Here is a 13649-nt window from a genome sequence, read left to right as displayed (position 1 = left end):
TACAACTTGCTCAGAGTGCGTGCACCAGTGACCCTGACACAGATATTAAACACTTCCTGAATTGTGAAATATAAAATATATTTATAAAATATAAAAGGGATGCTTTCTGATACTTTGTGATTATGAACTGTGTTCTCAAATTGTTGCTGGAACCATGGTTCAACGAAAACTGAAATAAGCACCAGTGTCTGATCTCTAATCAAGCTCCTCTTCATCCACTTGTTCGCCATGTTGTGAGTATGACCATGTGACACAAACATCCAAGTTGATAGAAAATACAATTTGCTAGAAACTCACTGCTCCTGTGTCCATTTTATTGCTGTCCAGATGTGAGTTTTATCACTGAGGAGATGTGTAAAAAATTTATTACAGATGTTCCCCTGATAAACTAATCCAATCCGAATATGGCTTAATATAAATCGCACCTATGTGAATGAGTGTGTGAATGTGTGTGCATGGCACCCTGCCTCACACCCTGTATTCCCAGAATAAGCTCCAGATCCTTTGCAAACCTGAACAAGATAAGACACTTACTGAAAGTGAGTGAATGAGTGAGTGAGTGAAAGAATGTTAGATCCTTCTTTCGCCATTGCTTTAGGTGGTGGTGTTACACCTGCAACTGCTAGAACACAATTCTCTAAATTATATCCCACAGTTCTTGCCTCCAAATCGTTAAAGCCAAATTAACAAACACAATTCATCAAAATGCACACTTAAGATTTAAGATTCTAGGACCAGGTAAAAGTGTTGTGTGTACACTGTTAGAGCTAGTCGTTGTGTTTTGCACTTTTAAATGCTGAGGCAGCAAAAGCACAGCTTGAAAGAAAGGGCTTGTTCCCAGCTGCCGAAACCCGGGATCGAACCAGGGACCTTTAGATCTTCAGTCTAACGCTCTCCCAACTGAGCTATTTCGGCACAGGCAATGTGGCCCCACCGTTTGTTTGCGCGTGCATTTTCACATTTGCCGCGCCTGTAAAAGGAGACGACAACAACCGACTTGTACTGTTCAACTCTTGTCCAGCGGCGTCCCTTGGTGCTAATTAGTAGCTAGTACAGCCATAGGCAAACTCCGCCGCATGCGCACTTGCACTCAGTCTTCCCTGACTTTTCACTTCAAACTTTGCACATTTGGCTGGCCTTTTGTTTCATTTTAAATCTCTCCTCAAAGCTAGCAACATCAAAACACTTTTGCTAAATCAGCTAAGCATTAACACTGTCAGCCATTTCAGCCCAAAAGCCAGCCAAGCTTCTAGCCAAACAAACCACTGACACACACATTTACAAACAACATATTTCCATCAATGCAAACAAATACTCAATTCCACCAACACTGATCAGTAATATACACACTTTGCTAAACCTTTCATTGCCGCATTTGCAGGACATTTCAGGGAAAGTCGGCCTTCCTGTGTGGTCTTAAACCAATCACCCGTGGACAGGAGGAAATGTCATCAACACAAAACGTCACTCAGGTCAGTCTAAACTGCTAAAACACAATTCCCTAATGTTACACCCCTGAAAAAGGGGAGCCAATTAATCAGTCACACTTCACGATGCTTCTCCACTACGAACTTTATGCATAAAGGAGAAACACTGCAAGTTCTCCCCCTAGTGTTTGGCAGGCAGCAGTAATCAATTGCACAACTTGTTGGACTGAACTAATTGATCCCAGATTAACCAAAACTGCTTAAATAACACATTTACATTTGATGAACCTTTTTAAATGGATTTGAAATAGCCCGAATACAGAAGTCTTTCAAAGTTTTACAGATTTATGAATCTCAATATAATGATACGAACATATAATTCACTCTGTCAAACACTCCCCTACAAAAATAAATGTCGTCTCGACATTACCAGACTCTCTCAGCACAAGAGTTTGTCAGTCCCTTTTGTGTTTCACACACATTTTGTAGTCCCAGAATTCTTGTAACAGTTCAGCATTTTAACAGTCCATGGATTGTCCTGAACTTAATAGTTCACTTTCAAAGCAACAGTCTATGAAAAAGAACAGTCCATACGTGCCTCAAAGTGCAAAAATTTTAAAGAGGCATGAAACAATAGTCCATCCTTTCCTTGGATTTCAAAGGTTCAACAGCCTCTCAAGACTACAATCCATGGTATTCTCAAAATTTCAAAGTTTAAAGGCATGTCAAACATGTCGACAGGTAGCCTTGGAGCCCTTCCATATAATAGGTAAAAAGGTGAGAATCCTGTGACTTTCGAGCGAGTGCAATTGTAAGCATACAGTAGCTTATTCAAGGAGTCTTTCCAGTTAGATTTCTGGCTTTCGGTGAGCATTCTTAGCATTTGTAACAATGTCCTGTTAAAACGCTCGGCTTGGCCATTGCCTTGCGGGTCATATGGGGTCGTTCTGGAGCCTGTAATGCCACAGTATTTTTGGAGCTGTTCAAACAACTGATTCTCAAATTCACCACCTTGATCATGATGGATGCGAGAAGGGAAACCAAATTTTAAGGCAAAATCATTGAAGATGCGATCTGCAGCTGTTTTACCTGACTTGGACGTAGTGGCATATGCTTGGGCGAAGCGGGTGAAATTATCTACTATCACAAGTATATATTCAAAACCCCCTTTACACCGGTCTAAATGGAGAAAGTCAATAGAAATCAATTCAAAGGGCTGAGTCGAAACCATGTTTGTTAACTGGGCTCTTGTCTCATGACAGGGCTTTTTCTGTTTTAGGCATCGGCATGTTTTTGTGACATAATACTCAGTGTCTGCCTGCATATATGGCCAAAAGAAATGTTCACGGATGAGTGAGAGAGTACGATCTGTACCTTGATGGCCCATTTCATTGTGAAGCTCTCGTAAGACTGTTCCTTTATATTTGTCTGGCAGGACCAACTGTGTGCGTGTGGAAGTGGTTCGGCAGAGGATACAATCCTGATTAATGGTAAGTTTTCCCCATTCACAGACATTTTGTTTTTAGGCTGTATGTTTTGAGCTGTTCCACTTTTGGCTTTGTTCCAGACAGTTCATATACATGACTGATATCCTGGTCATTTATTTGAGCATCCTTCATTACATTCGCAGACAAAAGGGTTATTGTCGGGACTGCTGGACAGGTCTGACTAGGTGAACAGTTGGTTGAGACTGACCATGGGATGCTGGGTCCTTCTTGAGCTTCTACAGCCTGAATGGTTGCACCTATTATGTCTGACGACAACTCCTCAGAGCACTCTCATCATAGTACCTATATCGAGGGGCAACCGGGACAACACATCAGCGTCAATATTTTCACGGCCTGGGCGATATCTGATCGTGAAGTGGAAATCTGCCAATTCAGCCACCCACCTACACCCTGTAGCATTCAATTTGGCAGTTGACAGGACATACGTAAGGGGATTGTTGTCGCTATATACAGTAAACGTGGGAGCATAATACAAATAATCACAGAATTTTTGAGTGATTGACCACTTCAAAGCAAGAAATTCTAGCTTGCCTGAGTGTAGGTGGTAATTTTTCTCCGCAGCAGATAGAGTACGGGATCCATAAGCAATCACACGAAGTTTCTCGTTTTGTTTCTGGTACAACACTGCACCTAAGCCTTGAGCTGATGCGTCTGTATGCAGTATAAAAGGCTGTGAGAAATCTGGGAAAGCTAATACAGGGGGCTGGAGCAAACAATCGATTAGTTGTTCAAGAGTGTTCTGATGTTGTTCAGTCCAGGTAATGGGCTTACTCGATGGAACACCAGTTTTCATGCATTTTGTCTTTGATTGTCTCAGACTATTTTTCAGATGAGCATTATCTTCAGGAGTACTTTTTAACAGGTCATACAAAGGGCTAGCTATGCCAGAGAAATCTTTAATGTACTGTCTGTAGTAGCTAAGCAGACCCAAAATTCTCCTCAGCTCACCCACATTCTTCAGTTGTTTGTCTTTCAGGGATCTGACAGCTTCTGTATCTGCAGGATCAACTTTACTTCCCTCTGCAGAGATTATTCTACTCAGGTAGCGGACCTCAGGTTTGAAGAACTCACACTAACTCGGTTTAAGTTTGATGCCATGTTGCCTAAGCCTCTGCAACACTTTCCTTACATCCTGGACGTGGTTCTCAAAGGACTTGCTAAACACCAAGGTGTGATCGAGGTATGGAATGCAGATCTCATCCCGCAAGCCACACTTCCATACATTGCTGGATAGCTGCAGGAGCATTCATCAGCCCAAAAGGAATACGCACCCATTGATATAGGCCCCAGGGTGTCACGAAAGCCGTTAGGTGTTTACTTTCCTTAGACATGAACCCCTGGTGGTATGCCTTTCCTTGATCTAATGAAGAAAACCAGGAATTACCACCAAGGCTGTCCATAATGTCCTGCACCCTCGGGATTGGTTGCCTGTCTGGGTGAGTCTTTCTGTTCAGGTCCCGATAATCTATACATAGACGGAGGCTGCCATCTTTTTTTCCTCACGCAAACAATTGGAGACGAGTAGGAGGAGTTGGATTTTTCAATCCAGCCTTGTGTTATGAGGTCATGTAAGTATTCTTTCATCTCACGATACAGGGGCTTTGGCACAGACGTGTAAGTGCGATTGACTGGCTCATCATCTTTAAGTGATATACTCACCTGCAGATTTCTGATACACCCAATATCGTTGTCTGATTTAGAGAATGAATGACACTCTTCTCTTAACATTTGCTGTACTACCTGTCTCTGATGTTTACTCTGGTGGCTGACATCGACTGGCGGGTCCCAATGATCAGTATTGGTGTTGTCGTGACAGTTCTCCACAGCCTGGGTGTGACATACCCCAACAGCGGTAGAGTTTGCTGGTACCTCAAACATACTAGCAGGGAAGACATTCTTGACAAGCTGTACTGTGCCAATCGGAGTCTGGCCCATCAGAGTGATATCATGATCAGTGTCATTGTATACCTCAATTGTGATATTTGTTGGAGCCCCTCTTTTCAGCCTTACTAAACTTTCTTTGAATTCAAGCCCCTCTGCCCAGCAAAAATGAGTGTGCTGTCCTCCTTAACCGACTGCATGTACACTCGGCATGAAACCTGCACAGTACTACGTTTGGGAACGTTAACATGTCCTTTCATGGTCTTTACTGCATATTCACATGAGCTCTCTGCACTCACAAGTTTGATGAACGTCTGGACTTTGCTCCTCTTTAGGCTGGGGAATGCGGCTTTCACTGTCCTCTCAAGTATGTTGTCGCTCACAGTACTTGGCTGGACTTGTTCAATGGAGTTCACAATTTGTTCTATCACATTGAAACCTATGATAGGGTTAGAGAGGTTTTGACCCCTTGCTACGAGTATGGGAATGACAAGTTCGGCATGGTGAGACGTCTGTGACGCTAGTCTGAAAGTCACTTCAACATATCCAATGTAGGGTATATCAATACCATTGGCAGCCACGAGGTTCAAAGTATTTTGAGACTCAAGAATGTCTGTAACATCTCTCAGTGGGACGTCTGGTAAGTATTCCTGTTTCCACCATTCATCAATGACACATACCTGAGAGCCAGTGTCCCACAGTGCTTGAATTTGATGGCCATGCAGGTAACATTTAACAAGACATTGCCTCCCAACTAGTGATGTCACAGAGGAATGCTGGTTAACTCGAGGACTGCAGGGGGCATGGACACTCATTGTCAGGTAGGAATTTGACACTGGTCTTGGTGATTTGATACAAGTTCGCCTGTGTTCAGTCCAATGGTGAGCTTGACAGATCTTAGAACAATACATTATCTTTTTACATCGTGAACACTGCTTCATTTGCTTCTCTGTTTTTTCACATGCTGCACATCTTTGGGACTGGTCAGTGGACCTGGTTACTCCCTGTCCCGCGGAAGTAACCGCTCTCCATTTAAAGGACTCTCTCTTGAAGGTTTAATGCCACGGATCCTGCATCCTGCTTGGAAGTGCTCACCACTGCCACATCTAAAACAATGCATGGAACGGTCCTCTGTTCTTTGCTGCTGACAATTAAAGCACTTTCTTGCTTGGGAACGAGTAGGGGGTGCATAGTATTGTCGAGGTGTATACTGGGGTTGAAACTGAGTATTCACTCTCATTTGGTTGGTGCCTGGTGATGGCCAATATGGCTGCACTTGACACTGAATGATTTCTCTTTCAGGGACTCCCTGTGCAGGAACAGGACATTGTGGTGAGGCAAAAGCTGGTTGCTGTAACGATTCTCTGATGTGAGTTATTTCAGCACTGAGTGTTTTGAGTGAAGCTACATCAGTTCTCAGTTCTTTCAGTTCTGACAGCACATTGGAAGATGATTTCGGTGCACTCTGAATCGCACTGGATCTCTGTGGCCTCAGGTCTACGGTTCTTTTGTCTCGTTCTTGCCTTTACTGCAGGAGCTCTTTCCACTTCCACTGTTGATCTGGGTTGTTTTAGGGGGGGATGTACTGCATCAGAAGCTGTCTGCCAGGTAAGTGACGACCGCCCTCCGAAGAGTAGATCCCAGCGGTGCCTCCAAATGTTACATCCCTGAAAACGGAGAGCGAATTAATCAGTCACACTTCACGATGCTTCTCCACTACGAACTTTATGCATAAAGGAGAAACACTGCAAGTTCTCCCCCTAGTGTTTGGCAGGCAGCAGTAATCAATTGCACAACTTGTTGGACTGAACTAATTGATCCCAGATTAACCAAAACTGCTTAAATAACATATTTACATTTGATGAACCTTTTTAAATGGATTTGAAATAGCCTGAATACAGAATTCTTTCAATGTTTTACAGATGTATGAATCTCAATATAATTATACGAACATATATTTCACTCTGTCACACTAAATTATATCCCACAATTCTTGCCTCCAAATCCTTAAAGACAAATTTACCCACACAATTCATCAAAATGCATCTAGCAAGCCATTGAATCAAAACATATTAACACAATTCAAATAAAAGTCGAATGAATCGTTAATAAATACATTTATGAATAAATTAAGAAAACTGCACAAAGCTAAAGTAGATCAACAGAAATGTCAGAGAAAGTCATGTAAAAGAAAAAAATGGAGAGGAGAAAGATAAAATCAGATTATTAAGAGAAAACATGGAAGCACACTTAAGATTTGAGATTCTAGGACCAGGTAAAAGTGTTGTGTGTACACGTGTGCATTGTTAGAGCTAGTCGTTGTGTTTTGCACTTTTAAATGCTGAGGTAGCAAATGCACAGTTTGAAAGAAAGGGCTTGTTCCCAGCTGCCGAAACCCGGGATTAAACCAGGGACCTTTAGATCTTCAGTCTAACGCTCTCCCAACTGAGCTATTTCGGCAGAGGCAACGCGGCGACACCCTTTGTTTGTGCGTGCATTTTCAATTTGCCGCGCCTGTAAAAGGAGACGACAACAACCGACTTGCACTGTTCAACTCTTGTCCAGCGACGTCCCCTGGTGCTAATTAGTAGCTAGTACAGCCATAGGCAAACTCCGCCGCATGCGCACTTGCACTCAGTCTTCCCTGACTTTTCACTTCAAACTTTGGACATTTCTCTGGCCTTTTGTTTCATTTTAAATCTCTCCTCAAAGCTAGCAACATCAAAACACTTTTGCTAAATCAGCTAAGCATTAACACTGTCAGCCATTTCAGCCCAAAAGCCAGCTAAGCTTCTATATAGCCAAACAAAGTACTGACACACACATTTACAAACAACACATTTTTTCAATGTAAACAAATACTCAATTCCACCAACACTGATCAGGACATTTCAGGGAAAGTCGGCCTTCCTGTGTGGTCTTAAACCAATCACCCGTGGACAGGAAGAAATGTCATCAACACAAAACGTCACTCCGGTCAGTCTAAACTGCTAAAACACAATTCTCTAAATTATATCCCACAATTCTTGCCTCCAAATCCTTAAACACAAATTTACCCACACAATTCATCAAAATGCATCTAGCAACCCATTGAATCAAAACATATTAACACAATTCAAATAAAAGTCGAACGAATCGTAAATAAATACGTTTATAAATAAATTAGGGAAACTGCCAAAAGCATAAATAGATCAACAGAAATGTCGGAGAAAGTCATGTAAAAGAAAAAAATGGAGAGGAGAAAGATAAAATCAGATTATTAAGAGAAAACATGGAAGCACACTTAAGATTTGAGATTCTAGGACCAGGTAAAAGTGTTGTGTGTACACATGTACATTGTTAGAGCTAGTCATTGTGTTTGGCACTTTTAAATACTGAGGTAGCAAATGCACAGCGTTTTTGCACAACAACCCTCGGGTTGTTGGTCCAGCGCCGGCCTCTGGTGGTGATTCGTAGGTAGCGCAGCTGTCTTCGCACATGCGCATTTGCACTCAGGGTTCCTTGACCACTGAATTAAAATCTTGGTCGGAATCGTTGGTCTACTCGTTTGTTTAATTTTAAGTCTCTTCTCATAAATCTGAGCAAATGTTACGCGATGTCGGGCTTCCCGTGTAGTCTTAAAGCAATCGGCATTACACATTATGAATAAATAAATGTATTTAATAAATACAAGTCGAATGCATTATGAATAAATACATTTCTAAATGAATAAAGAAAGAAAACTGCACAACGCAGAAAAAGGTAAACATGCACGTTGGATCAAGTCATACAAAAGATACTGAGAGGAGTATAAGACAAACACCAACACAATCATAAGATTTGAGGTTCTAGGACAAGGTAAAAGTGTTATGTGTACACATGTACATTGTTACAGGGAGTTGCTGTGTTTTGCGGGTTTAAATACTGAGGCTGAAAGTACAAAGTATTAAAGAAAAGAATAGTTTTGGCCCCAGCTGCCGAAACCCGGGATCGAACCAGGGACCTTTAGATCTTCAGTCTAACGCTCTCCCAACTGAGCTATTTCGGCACCGTATTGAGGACCTGTCTGTGTCCATAAATGTGTCCACGTCCTAGCGTTTGCCGTTTAGCATTTCACATCGGTGGAACAGGTTTAGTCATAGTCATCGCTTTATATTATCAGACAGTACATGACAATAAAGGAAATTGTCACTTGTGTGCCATCCTTCACGATTAAACCTAACAATACAGACATATTCGCAGTCCAAAGACTATACATCACCCATCTAACAACACCACAAGACACAGGATTCAGTTTCCACACACAAGACTTAAGCGGCAAACTTTAGAGATGAGGAAGATGAGAAAGATCAAACTGCAACTTCTAAGCTTTCTTACGAGAGACAGTTTTCAGCAAAGAGAGGTTCACACTTTCTGGAGTTTTCTTTCTTATTAACTTATTACATTCAAGTCAGGAAAATTCATTATTATTATTTTTTGAATTATTATTATTAAAGCATATTAAAATATGTTCATTTTGCCTGCTTGTATTATTTTTTTATTGATGAGACATACACTCACCCAACACTGTATTAGGAACAGTACACTAATACTGGGTAGGGCCTCCTTTTTCTCTCAACACAGCCTTAATTCTTAATGGCATGGATTCCACAAGATGTTGTGAAGAGTCTGGTTCATGTTGACTTCATGTTTGCATCACGCAATCCTGCAGATTTTTAAGGTGTATAGTATAGTGAATCTCCCTACCACATCCCAAGAACACTGAACTCATTGTCACGTCCATGAAACCAGTTTGAGAGGACGTTTGTTTTGTGACATGGTGCATTATCATGCTGGAAGTAGCCATTAGAAGACAGGTAAATTGTTGCCATGGAGGGATGCACATGATCAGCAACAAGACTCAAATAGCCTGCGGCATTCAAACGATGATTGATTGGGTTCCACTCCTGTCAGCCAAGAACAGGAATCTGAGACTACAGTTGGCACAGGATCACCGAAACCTGACAGTTAAAGACTGGAAAAAGACCAGTCGATTTTTTTTTTTATTTTAGTGGTTCTGTGCCCACTGCAGCCTCAGATTCCTGTTCTTGGCTGACAGAAGTGGAACCTGATGTGGTCTTCTGCTGTTGTAGCCCATCCTCCTCAAGGTTTGATGTTTTGTGTGTTTAAAAAGTGATTATATGAGCTACTCTATTCTTCCTGGCAGCTTGAACCAGTCTGGCCATTTTCCTCTGAGCTCTCTCATCAACAAGAACTTTCGCTCACTTGATGTTTTTTGTTTTTCACGCCATTCTGAGTAAACTCTAGAGACTGTTGTGTGTGAAAATCCCAGGAAATCAGCAGTTATAGAAATACTCAAACCAGCCTGTCTGGCACAAATAATCATGCCACGGTCAGAACCACTGAGATCACATTCTTTCCCCATTCTGATGGTTGATGTGAACATTACCCAAAGCTACTGACCTGTATCTGCATGACTTTATGCATTGCACTGCTGCCACATGAATGGCTGATTAAATAATTGCATGAATGTCCAGGTGCACAGCAGTTCCTAATAAAGTGCTCAGTGATTGACTGAGAGACAGCTTCCCCTATTTTAAAAATCACCAGATATCACTGACTAACACATACATTGAACAACGCTGTGGCAGGCTGATATTGCGTTTTTTTAAAATAGACCCACTTCCCATAAACAGTTAATGTCCAAATCTCCCCGTTGCTTTAGTGCTTAATCTCACCTGGACAATGCAAATTTATACGTAAGAGCTGCCTTTGCCTTTTAAGTCTGGTTCCTCTCAAGGTTTCTTCCTCATGTCTCAGGGATTTTTTTTCCTCAACGATTTCACCTCTGCCTTGCTCATTAAGGATCTAAATCTACATCTGGATTTCTGTAAAGCTGCCTCGTGGCAATGTCTGTTTTTAAAAGCAGTACATAAATAAAACTGAATCTTTGCAAGAAAGGATTTTCCTAGCCTGGAGAGAGAGAAAGAGAAAAAAGACAGAAAGAGATTTTAAAAAATGGGAGAAGAGATGAAGAAATGATCAGAAATGAACTTACAGGTAATTACTTATGCGTATTGCACCTGTCAGTTTACAGTTTCCTGTATCATGGGTTTGTAATGTAACATCAACAGTTCTACAGAATGCTGCTTACAATTGGAGCTTATCCTGTTTTTGATGCTTTAGCGCACCACATGACTCCTCATTCCACCACCCCCACAGCATTCCTCTCTCTCTCTCTCTCTCTCTCTCTCTCTCTCTCTCTCTCCCTCTCCCTTCTCTCTCTCAGTCTCTCTCTCTCTCTCCTCCAAGGTGACTTTCCCCCGCAGAGGCAGATGAAGGAAGAGAGAGGGAGGGCTACATTAAAGAAAAGAGGAGGAAAATGACAGGAAATGGAACAGATGAGATTAAAAATGGCATCTTAGAAGAAAGAGTTTGAACTGTTTGAATGGAGTGAATGGTAATATTTAGATCAGATACGTTGAGTAATCTTTGATTTTTCTCTCCTGACTCTCGTTTACTCTCTCTGTCATGGTTCAGTGATCGGGGAGGGACAGACGGGAGGTGAGGGAGGTGAGGGATGAGTGCTTGTGCCCATCCTGCAGGTGTTTGTATATATAAAATGATGTAATGTCCTCAGTGAAACATCATCTTTTCCTGTCTGTGGGTGAGGATGTATTTTAAGCTTTGCTAATCAAACATTCAGGATGCAGCTGTCATCATGTCATCATGCCCACAGTCACAGCAAGCATAATTTACTGATATAATGCTGTCATATTGCTGATGTGGCCATGTAAGTCAAATTTTTTTTGCCTTTGTCTGTCCTTTTGCTATTTTTTTGGTCAGAAATAAAGGCACTGATGTGGAAGAAGTGTTAGATGGTGCTAATATTACCTAGGGTTAGGTAATATTGTTCCTGCTGAGACCTCATGTTAGTGAACACACAACATCAAAATGCTATTTTTCTGACTTCAAGTTCAGCCTTTAAAAGCCATGTACCAAAAATAAATAAATAAAAAAACAGCTTTATGTAGCATCTTTCATACATTTATAATGCAGCTCAAAGTGCTTTACAGCGTGAAATAAAGAAAAGAGAAATAAATGAAACAAAAGGCATTCAAAAATAAAATAGGCAAAAAATTAAAAATGCAATAAATAATTGCGGTGTAAGAGTAATATAATTTAAAAAATATATATATTATCTAAAATATAAAATATATAATAAAAGTGTGTAAAAAATCTTATGCAAAGTAACATGCCAGTAAAACTAAGGCAAATAATAAAAGCCAGTAAAATGCTAGTAAAAAATGTTTCTAGCTGTTTTTATTTTTAAATCAGATGAATATTACTGATATAGAGTATAAAGCTCCTGACCGAAACATTTTATCCATAACAATCAGGAACAAACAACTCAGAACAAAGCAGCTACTAAATATGAATCAGTTTATGCATCAGTGCACTAGTGATGTGTCATTTGTGAACGAGTCGACTCTTTGAATCGACTCTTTTTGAGTTCAACATTGGAAGCTGACTCTCTTTTCTGAATTTTTTTGTGGTGCTCTTGCTGAAAGATCATCTGTATTCTGTGTTTGTTTTTCTCTAACATTCTTAATCACATATAGTGCAACCGTGGCTGAAATTCATTCAGTAAAACTCAACATCTGAGCTGTTTGGGCACAAAACTATGCTTTAGAGCCAGTGAGAATGTTAAATAGACGTGTGTTTGACTCTCCTGTGTGTATGACTGAGGCAGTCTGAAGGTCTGACTGATGTAGTGTGTGTGTGTGTGTGTATATGTTTTAACAGTTATCAGGAAAAAATGGCAGGAATCTGCTTCAAATTCTATTTTACTGGAAGTTAAGCACAGGCATTAATTCTGTAACACTTACCGTATTCTTTTTCTTTTCACTTTAGCATTTAACTACCTTTTATTATTTTTCTTTTACTCATACACAACCTTTAAATTGCTTATTTAATGTTTATTTATTTTTATTTATTATTTAGATCATCTTCATTTTTTGTGAATATTTTTATTATATATTTCATATTTTTTATTGTTATTATTTTCCATTTCCTTTTTTGTCAGTTATTATTTATTGCACTTTATTATTTTTTTAATTATTTCTTCTTCTTCTTCTTATATATATATATATATATATATATATATATATATATATATATATATATTTTTTTTTTTACAATTATTATGATGCAGCCACATAGAACCTTGCTTTTTTAAACACACATTTATTAACACACACAGTACAATAAGAAAAAAGAAGACTTGGCAGCAGGCCAGCTGTTCTTGATGAGCTCAGCTGAGGGCTCTGACTCACTGAAAAGAGCCGTACTCCTCGTTACTACATTACACATGGAGCAGCACGGAACACTGTGTCCTAGACTCACACGTGTGAATGACCCATGAAAGCAAACCAGAAGAGAACAAAAAATAAATTCATTCTGTCAGTCAGGTGGTTATTTCCATCATAAAATATCCACATGAAAGCTAGAGATGAAATCTAATCATGTCACTCTGAAAATGTTGCTGCATTGCACATAAATCTTATTATAAGGAATAAGAGGAGTGGATTTGATTGGATATTGTGGCTGCATGACTGACTAACCACACCCCTTCATAATTTATTCATTATATCCCCACCCCTTTTATATTTGTGCCATTAAATTAAGCAAGGAATAAAACATTCAGTGTTGTGCTGTTATGGTAAAATAATTAACAACATGGTGGTGTGATGAAGCATAGTTAGTGTTAACACCTAGACATTGATTATTTTCCAAGAACAGCACATCCTGAAGTGTTTTATTCCTTTTATACCCCAGGAATTTGCCAACAATT

At 40.1% G+C, this 13649-nt stretch overlaps 3 non-coding genes across 3 annotated transcripts; all 3 read right to left on the bottom strand.

The window, feature by feature from the left end:
* Nucleotides 1-842: 842 nt before the first annotated feature.
* On the bottom strand, nt 843-915 carry trnaf-gaa (transfer RNA phenylalanine (anticodon GAA)). Its single transcript has one exon. It is a non-coding gene; the product is annotated as a tRNA-Phe (tRNA).
* Nucleotides 916-7203: 6288 nt separating this feature from the next.
* On the bottom strand, nt 7204-7276 carry trnaf-gaa (transfer RNA phenylalanine (anticodon GAA)). Its single transcript has one exon. It is a non-coding gene; the product is annotated as a tRNA-Phe (tRNA).
* Nucleotides 7277-8770: 1494 nt separating this feature from the next.
* trnaf-gaa (transfer RNA phenylalanine (anticodon GAA)) lies at nt 8771-8843 on the bottom strand. The gene has a single exon. It is a non-coding gene; the product is annotated as a tRNA-Phe (tRNA).
* Between the last annotated feature and the right edge of the window lie 4806 nt (nt 8844-13649).

The sequence above is a fragment of the Pangasianodon hypophthalmus genome, chromosome 2 (assembly GCF_027358585.1).
Source record: "Pangasianodon hypophthalmus isolate fPanHyp1 chromosome 2, fPanHyp1.pri, whole genome shotgun sequence".
Taxonomy (NCBI): Eukaryota; Metazoa; Chordata; class Actinopteri; order Siluriformes; family Pangasiidae; genus Pangasianodon; species Pangasianodon hypophthalmus.
Note: the sequence above shows the minus strand (reverse complement) of the source record. Positions and strands in the feature narration are given on the sequence as shown.